We start from the raw sequence: 16153 nt of genomic DNA, 5'->3' as shown, positions 1-16153 counted from the left end.
TTCTTCTACTCTCTTCTTTCTTCTTTTGCTCGAGGACGAGCAAACCTTTTAAGTTTGGTGTGGTAAAAGCATTGCTTTTTGTTTTTCCATAACCATTTATGGCATCCAAAGCCGGTTCAACTGAGAAGGCATGACCTCAAGCCCATCACTAAGAAGAAGATGGAGCAAACAAGAGACCCCTCTCATCATGAGATCCCTGAGATACCTCAAGGGATGCACTTTTCTCCACAAAGACTATTGGGAGCAACTGAACACCTCCCTAGGAGAATTGAGTTCCAACATGGGACAACTAAGGGTGGAGCACCAAGAACATGCCATCCTCCTCCATGAAATTAGAAGAAGATCAAAGAATCATGAGAGATGAGCAACAAAGACAAGGAAGAGACATTGAGGAGCTCAAGAACTACATAAGACCTTCAAAGAGGAAGAACAAGCCGCCATCACTAAGGTGGACCCGTTCTTTAATCTCCTTGTTCTTTATTTTCTGTTTTTCGAAATTTTCATGCTTATGTTATCTATGTTTGTGTCTTATGATCATTAGTGTCTTAGTGTCTATGCCTTAAAGTTATGAATATCCTATGAAATCCATCACCTTTCTTAAAAGAAAACTGTTTTTATTACAAAAGAACAAGAAGTACAGGATTTCGAATTCATCTTTAAAACTAGCTTAATTAGTTTAATGTGGTGGCAATACTTTTTGTTTTCTGAATGTATGCTTGAACAGTGCATATGTCTTTTGAATTTGTGGTTCATGAATGTTAAAATTGTTGGCTCTTGAAAGAATGATGAAAAAGGAGAAATGTTACTGAGGATCTGAAAAATCATGAAAAATGATTCTTGAAGCAAGAAAAAGCAGTGAATACAAAAAAAAAAAACCGAAAAAAAAGAGAGAAGAAAAGAAAAAAAGAAAGAAAAAAGGAAAGAAAGAAAGAAATAAAGTTGTGATCCAAGGCAAAAAGAGTGTGCTTAAGAACCCTGGACACCTCTAATTGGGGACTTTAGCAAAGCTGAGTCACAATCTGAAAAGGTTCACCCAATTATGTGTCTGTGGCATGTATGTATCCGGTGGTAATACTGGAAGACAGAGTGCTTTGGGCCACAGCCAAGACTCAATAAGTAGCTGTGTTCCAGAATCATCATACTTAACTAGGAGAATCAATAACACTATCTGGATTCTAAGTTCCTAAAGAAGCCAATCATTCTGAACCTCAGAGGATAAAGTGAGATGCCAAAACTGTTTGGAGGCAAAAAGCTACTAGTCCCGCTCATCTAATTTGGAGCTATGTTTCATTGATAATTTGGAGTCTATAGTATATTCTCTTCTTTTTATCTTATTTGATTTTCAGTTGCTTGGGGACAAGCAACAATTTAAGTTTGGTGTTGTGATGAGCGGATAATTTGTATACTTTTTGGCATTGTTTTTAGTATGTTTTTAGTATGATCTAGTTAGTTTTTAGTATATTTTTATTAGTTTTTAATTAAAAATCACTTTTCTGGACTTTACTATGAGTTTGTGTGTTTTTCTGTGATTTCAGGTATTTTCTGACTGAAATTGAGGGTCCTGAGCAAAAATCTGATTCAGAGACTGAAAAGGACTGCAGATGCTGTTGGATTCTGACCTCCCTGCACTCGAAGTGGATTTTCTGGAGCTACAGAAGCCCAATTGGCGCGCTCTTAACGGCGTTGGAAAGTAGACATCCTGGGCTTTCCAGCAATATATAATAGTCCATACTTTGCCCAAGATTTGATGGCCCAAACCAGCGCTCAAAGTCACCTACAGAAATTCCAGCGTTAAACGCCGGAACTGGCACCTAAATGGGAGTTAAACGCCCAAACTGGCACCAAAATGGGAGTTAAACGCCAAGAAGAGTCTCTACACGAAAATTACTTCATTGCTCAGCCCAAGCACACACCAAGTGGGCCCGGAAGTGGATTTTTATGTCATTTACTCACCTTTGTACACCTTAGGCTACTAGTTTTCTATAAGTAGGACCTTTTACTATTGTATTTTCATCTTCTGATCTTTGGAACCTTTTTCTTTAGATCTTTTGATCACTTTGGGAGGCTGGCCATTCGGCCATGCCTAGACCTTGTTCTTATGTATTTTCAACGGTGGAGTTTCTACACACCATAGATTAAGGTGTGGAGCTCTGCTGTACCTCGAGTATTAATGCAATTACTATTGTTCTTCCATTCAATTCCGCTTGTTCTTTGTCCAAGATATCACTTGTTCTTCAACTTGATAAAGGTGATGATTGACACTCATCACCATTCTCACCTATGAACAAGGTGACTGACAACCATTCTTGTTCTACAAGCATCTGAGGCTTAGTGAATATCTCTTGGATTCCTGATTGCACGATGCATGGTTGATCGCCTGACAACCGAGTGCTCGCCTGACAAACGAGCCAACCATTCCGTGAGATCAGAGTCTTCGTGGTATAGGCAAGAACTGATGGCAGCATTCAAGAGAATCCGGAAGGTCTAACCTTGTCTGTGGTATTCTGAGTAGGATTCAATGACTGAATGACTGTGACGTGCTTCAAACTCCTAGCAGGCTAGGGCGTTAGTGACAGACGCAAAAGTATCAATGGATATTATTCCGGCCTGACCGAGAACCGACAGCTGAATTCCGCTATGCCGTGACAGGACATATGCAATCGCTTTCACTGAGAGGATGGGAGGTAGCTGCTGACAACAGTGAAACCCTACACAAGCTTGCCATGGAAAGGAGTAAGAAGGATTGGATGAAGGCAGTAGGAAAGCAGAGAGACGGAAGGGAAAGCATCTTCATACACTTGTCTGAAGCTCTTACACCAATGATATACATAAGTATCTCTATCTTTATCTTTATATTATTTTCGTTCATCATCATATACATTTGAGTTTGCCTGACTAAGATTTACAAGATGACCATAGCTTGCTTCAATGCTAACAATCTCCGTGGGATCGACCCTTACTCACGTAAGGTATTACTTGGACGACCCAGTGCACTTGCTGGTTAGTTGTGCGAAGTTGTGTAATGCCATGGAATTGAACCACCAAGTTTTTGGAGTTCATGACCAGGGATTATGAGAGTTGTGAAAAGTATTGTTCACAATTTCACGCACCACTCACCCAACTAAGAAAGGGGTACCTCACTGGTACTGAATACAAGACACATACATACCTAAAGAAATCTGAAAATAACTCTAGATTTTTCTCTCAAGTGTATCACTCAACTTTTTTCCCCTCATGGCTTTTACTTGAGCTCTCTCAATATGCCTTTTCACACAAAAAATTACAGAAAGATAAACATAGAAAAGTACATTACAATCTGTAAAACATAAAGGAGATTGACTTCATCAACAGCCTTTTTGTTATGTGATAAACCAGATTTGCAAGCCTCTGATTTATTTCTTTAGTATTGGCAGAATGCTTCTTTAAAAGAAAATATTATCTAAGTAGAGGAACTTCTTCAGGGAACTCTTCACAGAACAAAACCTCAATAACACTGGTTTACTCTCCTTGGTTTCTGAATGAACAGCAAACCTCTTTTATCTCCTTGCATGTTGCTTGGTTGCTCTTCCTAGGTCAACTTCTTGAGCCTTGAGCTTCGCCAACCCAACCGTTCACTTTTTTCCAGTAATCCTCAAAATAGGAACTTTGCTTCTGACTTCTCTATCTTGACCGAAAGCCATATTATCAGCAGAAAGTGATTTCTTCAATGGTAAATCTAGATCTTGACCATTGAAACACAATTTGATCCCCAAGACATATTCTCAACCGTTGATGCACCGTAGTGAAGAACAAAAATTCTATTTTCCATATAACCCGAAATGGAGTGGCAGAGAGTTGAAGATGAAGAGAAGAAAGTGTGATGCATGTATAAGGAAATGAGTTACATTTTAACCTAAGCTTAATTTGGTCTGAACTTGTTGATTTTATCTCAGCCTTTCTTGCATGGCCTTCTCTTTCTTTCCTCTTCTTTGATTAGCTTAGAAACTAAGCACTTTCTCTTGCTTCTGTGATTTGACTAGGATAGAGAAAAAGGAACGTTGCTTTGGAAACAAGTTGGAGGGAATTGCTAAATTCAGATCGGGCTTGGATCGGGTTCTGCTTAAGTTCAGTCCATTAGTTCCTTGCCTTTGTTTCTTGAAGAATTGAGCTTGAGATGGATGACTTGGGTTTAGATTATTTTTACTTACCATTTAGCCCATCAGCAGATATCTTTTGTTTAATATTGGGCAGCTGCAACACTTAACCAAAATAATCAAAACTAATTGGGTAATTAGTCCAATAATCAAATGTTTGTCATCATCAATTATATTAATTAATTTCTTAACTCAACAGTATTGTTTTTTAAAAAATGAGAGATATATTTCTTAAAAGGCACTTTTTTTTCAAGCATATTAAATTTTAGTTTGATAAAATTTTTATTCTTCAAAAGTTGCTTATAAAAGTTAATTTTTTAAAAACTATAGTAGTATTTATATTTGGTAAATTAAATTAAAAATAATTTTTAATAAACACAAGTAACAAGTACGTTTAAAAAAATAATTTTAAAAATTTAAAAATACTATAATAAACATTAATGTAAAAATTAAATTTAGATATTAATTAATATATGAATTATATTAGATTTTTTAATTTTAACAAGTACAAGCTCTTTTTACCTTAAGTACTTTTAAAAGCATATTTATTTTTTGAAAATTGTAAGTACAAGTACAAGTTCTTTTTAATTTACTAAACAAAAAATAAAATATTTATATTTTAAAAAATACAAATACCTCTTAAAAAGTTTTACGAAATTCAAATCTACACCCTAACTCTAATCTCTGATCTCTTTTTCTTAAACCGATGTATGGGTTTGGGTTTCTTTCCTTTTGGAGTGATGTAGGGATTGAATTTTGACGAGAACTGTTAATTAGTTTTACATTATACTTCTTTAAATATTATATTGTGTTAAAATTATATTTTATTTTATTTTTTCATAAATAAATTAATGTGTAAAAGAAACATTAATATTATTGTCTACACTAATAACCTTTTAGCAAAACTCATTTTTTAAAAACAACTATCAATTATTATTACTAGGGTATTAAAATGCCTATTAATGCAATTTTATAATAATAATAATAATAAATTTGATTTTCGTTCAGATAGTAAATTTTTCTTTTGTGATTTTTTTGATAGAGTCCTTTAATTTGTTGTTGATTATAGTTTATTATATGTGGGTATTTAGGAACAGTTTATTTTGTCTGATCATGTTTAGTTTGGCTTGAGAATGGACACGTAACTACGTAAGTATTATTTTGGATGATCTTTATATTGGAAGAGTTATATTCTCTTGGTGTATGGATGATATTTAGAAATATAGGTGTTGGTTAAGTCTTTTGGTTTAGAATCTTTAGTATATGTTTTAACTTTGTATTAATTTTGAACTTTTATTATTTTTTCATTGTTTAGGTGGTGGAGATATATTCTTACTTATCTTTAAAAAAAAAAACTAAAATGTTACGTATTCAACATTTGGAATTAATAAAACTTATTTTATAAATTATATATAATAGAAGATATTTTCACAAGAATATTTTATGCACCAAATTCTTCCCAATTTCTATTATATATGTGATAGTAATAGATAAATGATAAATAATCTCTTTCTTTCTTTTTTTTTTTCTTATTTTCCTTTCATCATCAAAACTTCCAAATATATCTAAAAAATGAAAAATTCCCTAAACTTCTTTCCTTCCTCTTCACTTCTTTCCCCTCATTTAAACATGCCTTTAGCCAAGTCATCAAAGTTTGACTTTAGTCGCAATTTTCAGGAAAGAAAAAAGTAAAATAAAATAAAGATAAAGTGAATGTTATTGTAATTTACCTTCCAAGTTACCGGAGAGTGGAAAATTACAGGAGCAAGCATGGTAACCATTAAAGTTGTCGTGCATATGTGAGACATGATTACATTACATTGATAATGTTGGTCAACTAATTAATTAATAGTGTGTTTCTTAGTATCATTATTACTCTATTTGTTTCGACGTTGTTCCAATGTTTCCCATTGCATAAACCAAACTAATTGAGTTCTTGTACTTTTTAAATGTCCTGTCTTATTTCATTTATCCCCCTTTTGTGTTAATTTAAGGTAATGACGGAATCAAAGGAAAAAGAACATAAAATTAAAATAATAGAAAATGTCCTATCGTGAGAGGAATTATTTTTTTCCACTTTTCTTCTGTTTACTACAACCGAAAATGTTACTTATAATAATTGTTAATGTCACACTCAGTGTAAAATTTAATTATGGTTCTTGGTCCATTTTCCCCGAACATGCAACATGCACCGAAGAGTTTGATGTGATGAGAAGCCTTTGTACCAACTTACCCTACTTACTCAACTTTGAAGCCTCCAAAGAGAGGCCTTTTACTAACACTCAAGACTCTAATCTTTTTTTTTCTCATAATATCTTTTATTCTCGCAGGTCAAGAATTAATACGTCGTAGGTCAAAATTTTATTTAAAAGTTTATTGCTAATTAATGAGTTGTTACAAGCATAAAGCGAAATTTAAATTTTCAACACTTAAATAAATTAATGAAGTAACTAGAATAACCCAATTTGTTTTTTTTTAACTCAAGACTCTAATCTACATACCCAACTTCTAAATTTTATTATTCTTTTAGCCTTGATTACCATACTATACTCTCCTTGAGAAAAATTAAAGCACCGTATATTTAGAGATTTTTTATTCAGTATATTTAAGCATTATTTTTCACATTTTCTACATGTATATAATATTAAGAATGATAAATAATGAAATATTTATATTATAAATTGATTAAGGATATTTTGATAAATAATTCTTAGTTTTGTATTTCTTAATTACTAAACGTGTATCCAAAGTGAGAAATATTGTGATCATAAGAAAATATTTGTTATTATGGGCAAATTGAGATTCTCTAAGCAAGTCTTAATAATTTGCTTTCAAACTAATTTTTAAATTATATCATATAAATAAGAGTTAAATCTTAAAATACTTTCTGAAGTTATAATTAAATTTTTAATTCGTTTTTAAACTTAAAATTATTCTAAATTTATTTTTGAATTAACAACAATCATCTTTGTATATTATAGTGAATATTCGTAAAATAAGTGATGACGTGTGTCAGAAAATGTCACAGTAAACAACAATGGCTATATATATTACGTAATACATATAAGTTTTTAATTCAATTTACCTTTTATTATTAGGTTAAAAATTCTAATCCCAAATTATTTTCTTCTTCTTCAATTCCATTCTCTACTTTTACTCTTTCAAATCTAATTATTAGCAGCAACAACATCATCAGAAAAGATTAAAGATTATTGTTTTAGGATTATGGTAATCACAAAAGATCACAAAAAAAAAATCAGCAACAATAAGAAAAAATCAATAAATCTAATCAGCAAGCATCATCAACATAAACAGTAACACTCACAAAAAACAACAATTAGAAAAAAATTAGCATCAATTAAAAAATAAAAAATAACAAAAAATCAACCATTACAGCTACATTAAAACATGATCAACAGTAATAATTACCCAAAATATTAAACAATAATGATTGAATACTTAAAACTCATTTTGGCTGCTGCACGCAGAGGAAGAAAACCGGACCAGAAAAAATAAGAAGGAGACAAAAAGGTCGGTGAGCAGCATAGCGACGAGATGGAAGCCGGCGAAAGACAACAACAAGAAAAGTTGAGGTTTTGAACTCTATCTCTGCCGTATTTGAGTGCTGTGAGTATGAGAGACTAGATTAGAGAGGAGACGAATGGCACAGTGCCGAGACAGCGACCAGCAAAAAACAGCGATAGAGAAAGGGGATTTGGGGAATATATATATATATATATATATATATATATATATATATATATATATATTTTTTTTTTTAAAATGACCTCGTTTTGGAGGAGAGGTTTGCCAGTATGGTAGAAATCAATCCACCTCGGTTATGACAAAAAAATTTTAGAGATTACTATAAACTTTTTAGTACAATTTTAGACATAAATTTAAGTAACTATTAATTTTAGGATCTACTTTAAAATTTAACTGCAAGTTCAAGGACCACTTTAAATATTAATTTTATAAATAATTTAGATCAAACATTTGGTGAAATGTAAAATTATTTATATTTGTATATATTTACTAATTTAAGTTGATATAGGAGAGATTTTATATATATAACATTATGGCAGATATCTCTAAGTCAAACTATTTTAGGGTTTGACCATGTTTAGTGCCGTTACCAAAATTTAAGTCTGATTTGACATTTATTTTATTATTTTATTATTTTATATTTTCATAAATAGTTGTCAGCTTGTCATTTTTGTCTAGATATATTGCCAAAACAATAACTAATATTATATATTTATGAAAAAAAGGGATAAATACTCTTGATAGTATAAATAATCGATCTCACTTTTTTATTTCCATATTTCGTTACTTCGTTTTTCTTTCTTTCTTTCTTTCTTTCTTTCTTTATGCCTTTAATTTTTGGTGTTTATCAACCAAAGATATCATTGAGTTCCTATAGTAAAGCATATATAAAAAAGAAAATAGTGGTGTATACATAGTATATATACATCCCTACTTAACATACATTCCCTACAGAGCCAGCAGATATGGCGATATTTTCTGGTTTAATGGCAGTTTTGAATCATTATTAAATTGTTTAGTGACACTTTATTAATGTTGTTCTACGTTATATGAAATAAATGGTCAAATTAGTTTTTGAAATATCACACATTTTTAAATTGGTCCTTAAAATTTTTTAAAATCAAATTCGTCCTTTAAAATATTTTAAAGTAGTCATATTAGTTCTTCTGTCACTTTCATTACTAACAATGTCAGAATTTATTGATATGGTACATTAAGTAACATCACAACACATATTTAATAGTTCTAATTGACTATTAACATAATTAATTTATGAAATTAGATCAAAATCAATTCCAAATTGAGAAATTTTGATCAATACCTCAAGTTTTTTTCTCATTTAAGTTTTGATTTGATTTAATTTCATAAACTTATTATCTTAATAGTCAATTAAAACTCTTAGGTGTATGTTGTGCTATCACTTAACGTGTTATATTAGTAAATTTTGATATCATCAACAAAGAAAGTAATGGAAAGACTAACATGACTAATTTACAATTTTTAAAAGACGAATTTAATTAAAAAATTCTTTTAAAAGCCAATTTACAGAACGAATAATCTTTCAAGAATTAATTTGATTAGTTATTCATGTTATATGCATGGCAAAATAATTGTACGACGGTTTTCAACAACGGCTTGAATAGTTACCTCTAAATAGTGTATTTGCAACGGTTAAGAATGATGGTGTGTGTGACTGCCGCACAATCTATATAACTTAAAAATTGGACGTAGTTTAATGGCGATTTGTAATCCTTCTAAATAATGATTTCACATTGAAATTATAACCGTTAATTACGATCAACCATTTTATTTTCACAATATTTACAACGATTTTTTCAACCGCCGCTATTTTTCCTTTCTATTCTGGTTGTTGCTTTATTAACCTTTTTAGGCACTTTGATTATTAGTATTGGAAATTTATCATGTTTTCTCTAATATTCAAACTAAATGTAAAATAAAATAGAATAAAATAAAAGTATACAGAGAAAAAAATGTGTGTGTATGTATATAATATGTTACACTTTTAATATTATATTCTATTATTTGTGCATATTTTTTTATCCTTTTTCTACTAGCAGAACAACCTTAGATCGCATCGAAAAAAGGAACAACCTCAGATGCTTACTCGGAACCTATGTGAAATGAATTGCTAAGGCCATCAAATAATTTTGAGACAAGATAACAACTTCGTATCCTTCATTAAGTGATTTATATTTTGAATGCACACCTGGTCCCTTGAAAATTAGAACTTATTACAATCCTTATTATAATGGGTTGCCCCATGCAGGGGACATCAATTTCTTTCTTTCTTTTTTTTTTTTTGGGGGTTGAGTTGATTTTATTGTCATGTATCATGATATCATCCTTTATTCCTTTATCTCTTTTGAAAAGTTGCAAATATGAGAAAGATCAAATTCCAATGTAATGATGCATGAGTACTGCATAGTTCAATAATGATCTACTAAATAGTAGTATTCGGTATTACAAATCTCTCTCTCTCTCTCTCTCTCTCTCTCTCTCTCTCTCTCTCTCTCTCTCTCTCTCTCTCTCTCTCTCTCTCTCTCTCTCTCTCTCTCTCTCTCTCTCTTTATAATTTACAAAATTATTTATTAATTATATAATTTTTTGAAATAATTATTTATTAAATGATTAAAATAATAAATACTTATTTTTATTGACACAATAATACGTAATTAGATATATATTATATATGAAAAAATTACAATAAAAAATACTTCAAAATTAAATTTTCTTAAAATATATTTTAGAATTCGGTTAATATAATTAAAAATTTTAAAATAAAAAATTCATAAAATATTTTCACTTTTATTTTTTTTGTGTCTACTTTTTGTGTGTCTAAAATATTTTTACCTGTGTAAGTGCCCCCAAAACTCTATATTTTAATAATAATGTATGTTTAGAAAACAATTACAATGTTTTTTAATTTTTTAAATTCTATAATAAAAATAAGTAATAATTATAATTATTTTTAGAATATACGTTAAATATATTTCCACATGCACATATTTTTCTTATTTTGCAAGGAACGGTGTAAATTTTGGTATAAAATTTCTTTACAATAAGTCAATAACAATGCATCAAAGTTAGGTTTTTCTTAGAATTTTATTTTAGAGTTCGGTTAATATCATCAAAAGCTTCAAAATTTTTTGTGTTTTCATAAAATATTTTTACTTGTATATTCTCAATAAGTGCCGAAAAATCTATATTTTAATGGTAAAAATTATAATACAGACGAAAATTCAGGTGCTGTTAACTTCATATAAAGTTGATAGTTGATCGAGTCGTTAAATGATTTGATAAATTTGACTAAATTGTCATCTAACGGTTTTCAGCTATCAACTTTATATAAAATTAATTGTATCTAAATTTCTACCTTATAATATATTTAAAAATGCAAAATATGTTTTAAATTTTATAATAAAATAAGTAATTAACAATGATAATCATTTTTTGAATATACACTAAATGTTTCTACATGCACGTATTTCTTATTTGCAAGGCAAGGTAAGATTTTTGGACGGTTGAGGTGCAAACACTTTTTAATAATATGAAGACTATATATCGTTACCTTTTAGAATGAAAAAGAAAACTTAAAAAAGAGTTTAGTTATCAATGAAATTTTTTAATGAAAAATATATAAAGTTTAAGTTTTTAATATTTTTGCTATGTATTAATAAAAAATTTAAAATTTTCTGTAACAATAACATTAGCATATGCTCTTAAAAACATTATTACGGTGGTCGGTGGGCAATATATACCATTTTAAAAAAAAAATATTAGTTATAACTTTCCACTGAAAAAAAAAATCTCTTTTTGGATTTGTACACGTGGACTACTTGTGATTGTCTCTATCTATAGATGTAAGTGTTAGTTGGCGTGGAAAGAAGACTTCAATGGAGCTTATTAGTGGAAGTGTATAGTTCTGAGCCTTAACGAAGATTATGGAAACATTTTATTCCTTAGCCTTATCCAAGAACAAGAATTGGAAGTTGAGCTGGAAAATCAAATGATTGAAGATATATAATAAAGAGATGAAAATCTTAAATCGATCATAATGTGGGAAGGCCGAAATGTTTTTTTTTTGGGCTAAAGAAAAAACAGAGACAAAACTAAATTAATTGACTAGATTCATATCTAAATTTATTAAATGTTAAAATTCACTCTAAGGTTGATTTCAATTCGAGTGAATATTCGCACTAGAAGCAGTTGCTTTAGTTACACAAAACTATTTGCATTCCTCTTAATTGAAAAATAGAGACTCTCCAATTCCAATTCATGATCTCTTATATATGCTTTACCAAATTTCAAGATATCCTTACCAAACATTTATTGGTTTATCAAGAAAAGAGCTTTTAAACAGTCTGTTTCACAAATAACCTCACAAAATCCACTATTCCAAACTAGAAGTAAACCTCTCCAAATCGCATACAGTTCAGCAAAAAAAAAAAAAAAACACTGCACACTTCGACTTTTCCAGTGCAACCTTTCAACCAACATCCATCAGAATTTCGAATGATACAACCAAAACCAACATAGCCAAAAGGAGCAAAACAACTAGCATCATAATTCAATTTAACAAAATGAGCTGGAGGTGGAACCCAATGCAAACAAAGCGAAGGAAGAGATAAAGATTGATGCATAGCGAAAATAGTGTGGAACTCCCTTACTGAATTACGAATCAAACTCACCACTTTACTAGCACTCCAAGAGTCATCTATATTAAATAAGTCATAATTCCTACTTCTCCAAATCCATCAGATGATCGAAAAAAAAGAAAAATATCTCCACTCCTTGCACTTTTGTAGAGCCAATCACGTAAATCTGAGTTATCTGAATACAGGCCTAAAAGGTTTCAGACCTCTTTGGCCCCAGGGCACTCTCGAAGACAATGAAGAATGGATTCGGAACCATTCTAACACCGATGACAAGTGCTAGATAAAGCTAAGCCACGACCCAAACGAAACTCTGCCAAAGAAATAGCGTTATGAAGACTGAGCCAAATCAAGAACTTGTACTTCTCAGGAATATGCATTCGCCATACCCACAACCAATTATCACGCTCATTCCAATCAAACTTTCTTTTGGCTAGCCAACTGTATCCACTCCTAGCTGGGTAGAGTCTAGAAGATGCCATACCCCATGACTAACCCGAACTCTCTCTAGCATTCAAATCCGGATCATAAGCATTCAAACGCTGTTTGATATTTTCTGGAATGTTAGAGAAAACATCATGGAGATTTCATTGACCATCTTTTCAAACGTCTCTAATAGTTAAATCAGAGTCAGATATATGTATAAAAGGGACATCTTGAGCAATTGGGCCCTCAATACTCCAATTGTCAAACCAAAAAGATTGATCAAGTGACCCAACGCACCAAGAGAAGGCATCCTTAAGAGCACCAAAAACCTTTGAGATACTCTTCCAAACATGAGAAGCGTTGCAAGGGACAGGGCCATCTAAAACTCCCTTATTCCTCAGATACTTCACCCTCAATAGAACCCAAGGCTTGTCCTGACAATGAAAAAGTTGCCAAACCAATTTACCAAGTAAAGATATATTAACATACGCAGGATCTCTAGCCCAAGCCACCAAATTTCTTTGGAGTGACCACGGTCCTCTAATTAATAAGAGAAAGACCTCTGCCATCAACTTGACTTTTTCAAAAGAACTGTCTCATCATAGAAGATAATTTATCACAAACCCAATTTAGAAAGAAAGATACCTGTATATGATAGAGAGGAATAGATGCTGCAACAGGAAGGCCGAAATGTTTGGGAAACCAAAACATAAGCTCCTAATATGTTAGTTTCGAAGAAAAATATAGGAAATCAACTATTTTGTTCAGTCAATTTGAAAAAATTTTAAAATTACTTTATTAGGATTGTCTAACATAACCTCCTTTTAATATACCATCACATCACATTCCCATTCTATCTCAACACTCCTTTTTCTCCTCCACTCACATCGTCGTTTATGCCGACGGTCTTTCCCTCTGCCGCTTAGCCCGACACGCCTCCACTTCCGCCAGTCAGCCCAACGCGTCTCCCTCTCCAGCGCATGCGCCTCCCACCCACCCGCTCATCCGCTGCTGTCATTGTTTTCACGCCACTTTTCCCTGGCGGCGTTACTGCGGTGTCGCGTCGCCTTCTCGTAGAGTTGTTGCTGCGTCGTGCCGGTTTGTCATTCCAAGGCCCCATAGTTCCCGGTAAAAGCCATTGGAGAATGAACCATCGATGAAGCCATCAATCCGTTCATCCCGTCGCGTGCGTTTTTCATGCGCCAATGCGGCTATCTCGCGATTCTTGGGTGGTGCTCCCTCTGCAGTCGTGGTTCTCCTCCTCCTCCTCTTCTTCTTATTCTTTCCCTTTTCTGGATGTGTTTCACATTAAGAATAAACATTCCATTTGCATGAAAAAATATCCTGTTTGTAGGAAAAATAAACATTTGGATTGGATTTAAATAGATACAATAAAATTTGCTGGATGTTTATTTTACTAGGTATGTGGATAGTTATTTTTATCCTAAGGTGGATGTTTATTTAATTTAGATTGGATTTAAGTAGATACAATAAAATTTGCTGGATGTTCATTTTACTAGGTATGTGCATGGTTATTTTCATTCTAAACCGACGTTCTTGATGGAGAAGAAGCTCAACGGCACTGAGGTTGTCTGGTAGGGAGGGAACGATGGCGTAATGAGGGTTTGTGAGAGGGTATGAGACGATAAAAGGGTTAGAAGGTGGATGGTTAAAATGTAAAAGGTGAAAGTAGAATTTTTGAGAAGGTAATTTGTGATGGACTTTTTTTTTGTCTTTCTATGGGCCGAGAGTGCAACCCATTATTCACAATCTCTGTTATCTACCTAGTGAAACTGTTATTTTATTTTTGGAATTTTGAAAAATTAATATTACACGTGCTAGTTAAAAAAATCAACCCGTAGAGCAACTTCTCCTCTAGCGACACCATATCATCCCTTTGGTATTTCAAGTGCCCCTTAACGTAAACTGACTGTCGCTTGCCACGTCGTCTTTCCCCAACTGCTCTCTCCGCTGCATCGTTTCCCTCTGCATCCAATTGTGTTCGCTCTGGCACGGGCGACTCTCCGTGCACGTAGCATCTCTCCTCGCGTTGCCGCAACGCTGTTTAGTTCGACAAGGGGGATGCAACTCCTTGCGGCTGCGAGAGAATGTTCAGCACCGGTTCAGGGGCGGGATCGGGCTGCACGGCGCAGTGATGGCGCTCCGGAGCTCCTATCGTGGGGGTTGGAGTCGTCACCTTCGGCGAGAAGAGATGTAGCTTCTTGCTGCGATGGAGAGTGATCAGCACTGATTGGGGGCAGTGCAACAATGTTATTGGAGCGGGAGATGAAAGAGAGGATGAACAGCGTGAAGGAGAGTGGGAGAAGAAGGGTGGACGACATAAAAATAGAGTTAGGTTTAAATAAGGTTATAGGTTGTATACTCTTCCCGACATCTAAACTAATGGACATTCTACCTACTTTCTTGTCAAACAAATTGGACCCCGTATTATTAATGAAGAGTATACTTCATTGTTTTTATACAAAATACTTAGTAATCAATGATATTATTTGGGCACACAATTTTTGTGAGTTAAACTCTATTTTGGTCCTTGAGATTAGTGAGTTGTATTGACTTAATCTCTAACTTTTTAGTTGTTACAATTCAGTCTTCCAAATTTAAAAAAGTACACCAATATAGTCTTTCGTATATTTTCTATCGTCAGAGCTTAACGTCGTTAGTGATGTGGCTCAAAGCTTATTACGCTAGATATATTAAAATGACATCATATGCATTTTGACGTTAAAGAAGATACTAAATAACATCGTTTGAGGGTTTAAACAATACTAAAACGTTACGCTCCTCCCTTTTGAACAATACTAATTGTTCAAACCCTCAAGCGCTAAAACGCGTACAATGTTATTTTAATATATCTAGCATGACAAGACTTGAACTACGTTACTAATAACGTTGAGTTTTAGTGACAAAAAATATATCAATCTATGTGACTAAAATGTAACAATTAAAAAATCAAAAATTAAATCAGTACAACTAATCAATCTCAAGAATTAAAGTGGAGGTTAACCCTTTGTTTATAAATACTAAATATAATTTAAAAACGGACATCAAGAATTAAAGTGTAGTAAGAACTACATCAAAATCCTCACGCAATAAAAGGTAAAATTTAAGATGATCATCATTATAATAGTTATTGTGACTATATAATTTTGGCAATACTTTTTTTTAAGTAATATAAAATTAAGATAATATATTTTTTTATGTTTTTGCAACACTTTTAACTTTTATTTTTCAAATTAAAAAATATTTTTAAATATTACCAAAATTACCTAACAACTTTAGTCACCACAATAATATCCACCGCTATCCACCCACTAAAAATTGATATCAACTCTTCACACGAAAACTTGGTGAACG

This window comes from Arachis stenosperma, chromosome 7 (genome assembly GCF_014773155.1).
Source record: "Arachis stenosperma cultivar V10309 chromosome 7, arast.V10309.gnm1.PFL2, whole genome shotgun sequence".
NCBI classification, from domain to species: domain Eukaryota; kingdom Viridiplantae; phylum Streptophyta; class Magnoliopsida; order Fabales; family Fabaceae; genus Arachis; species Arachis stenosperma.
This window is presented reverse-complemented; position numbering follows the sequence as displayed.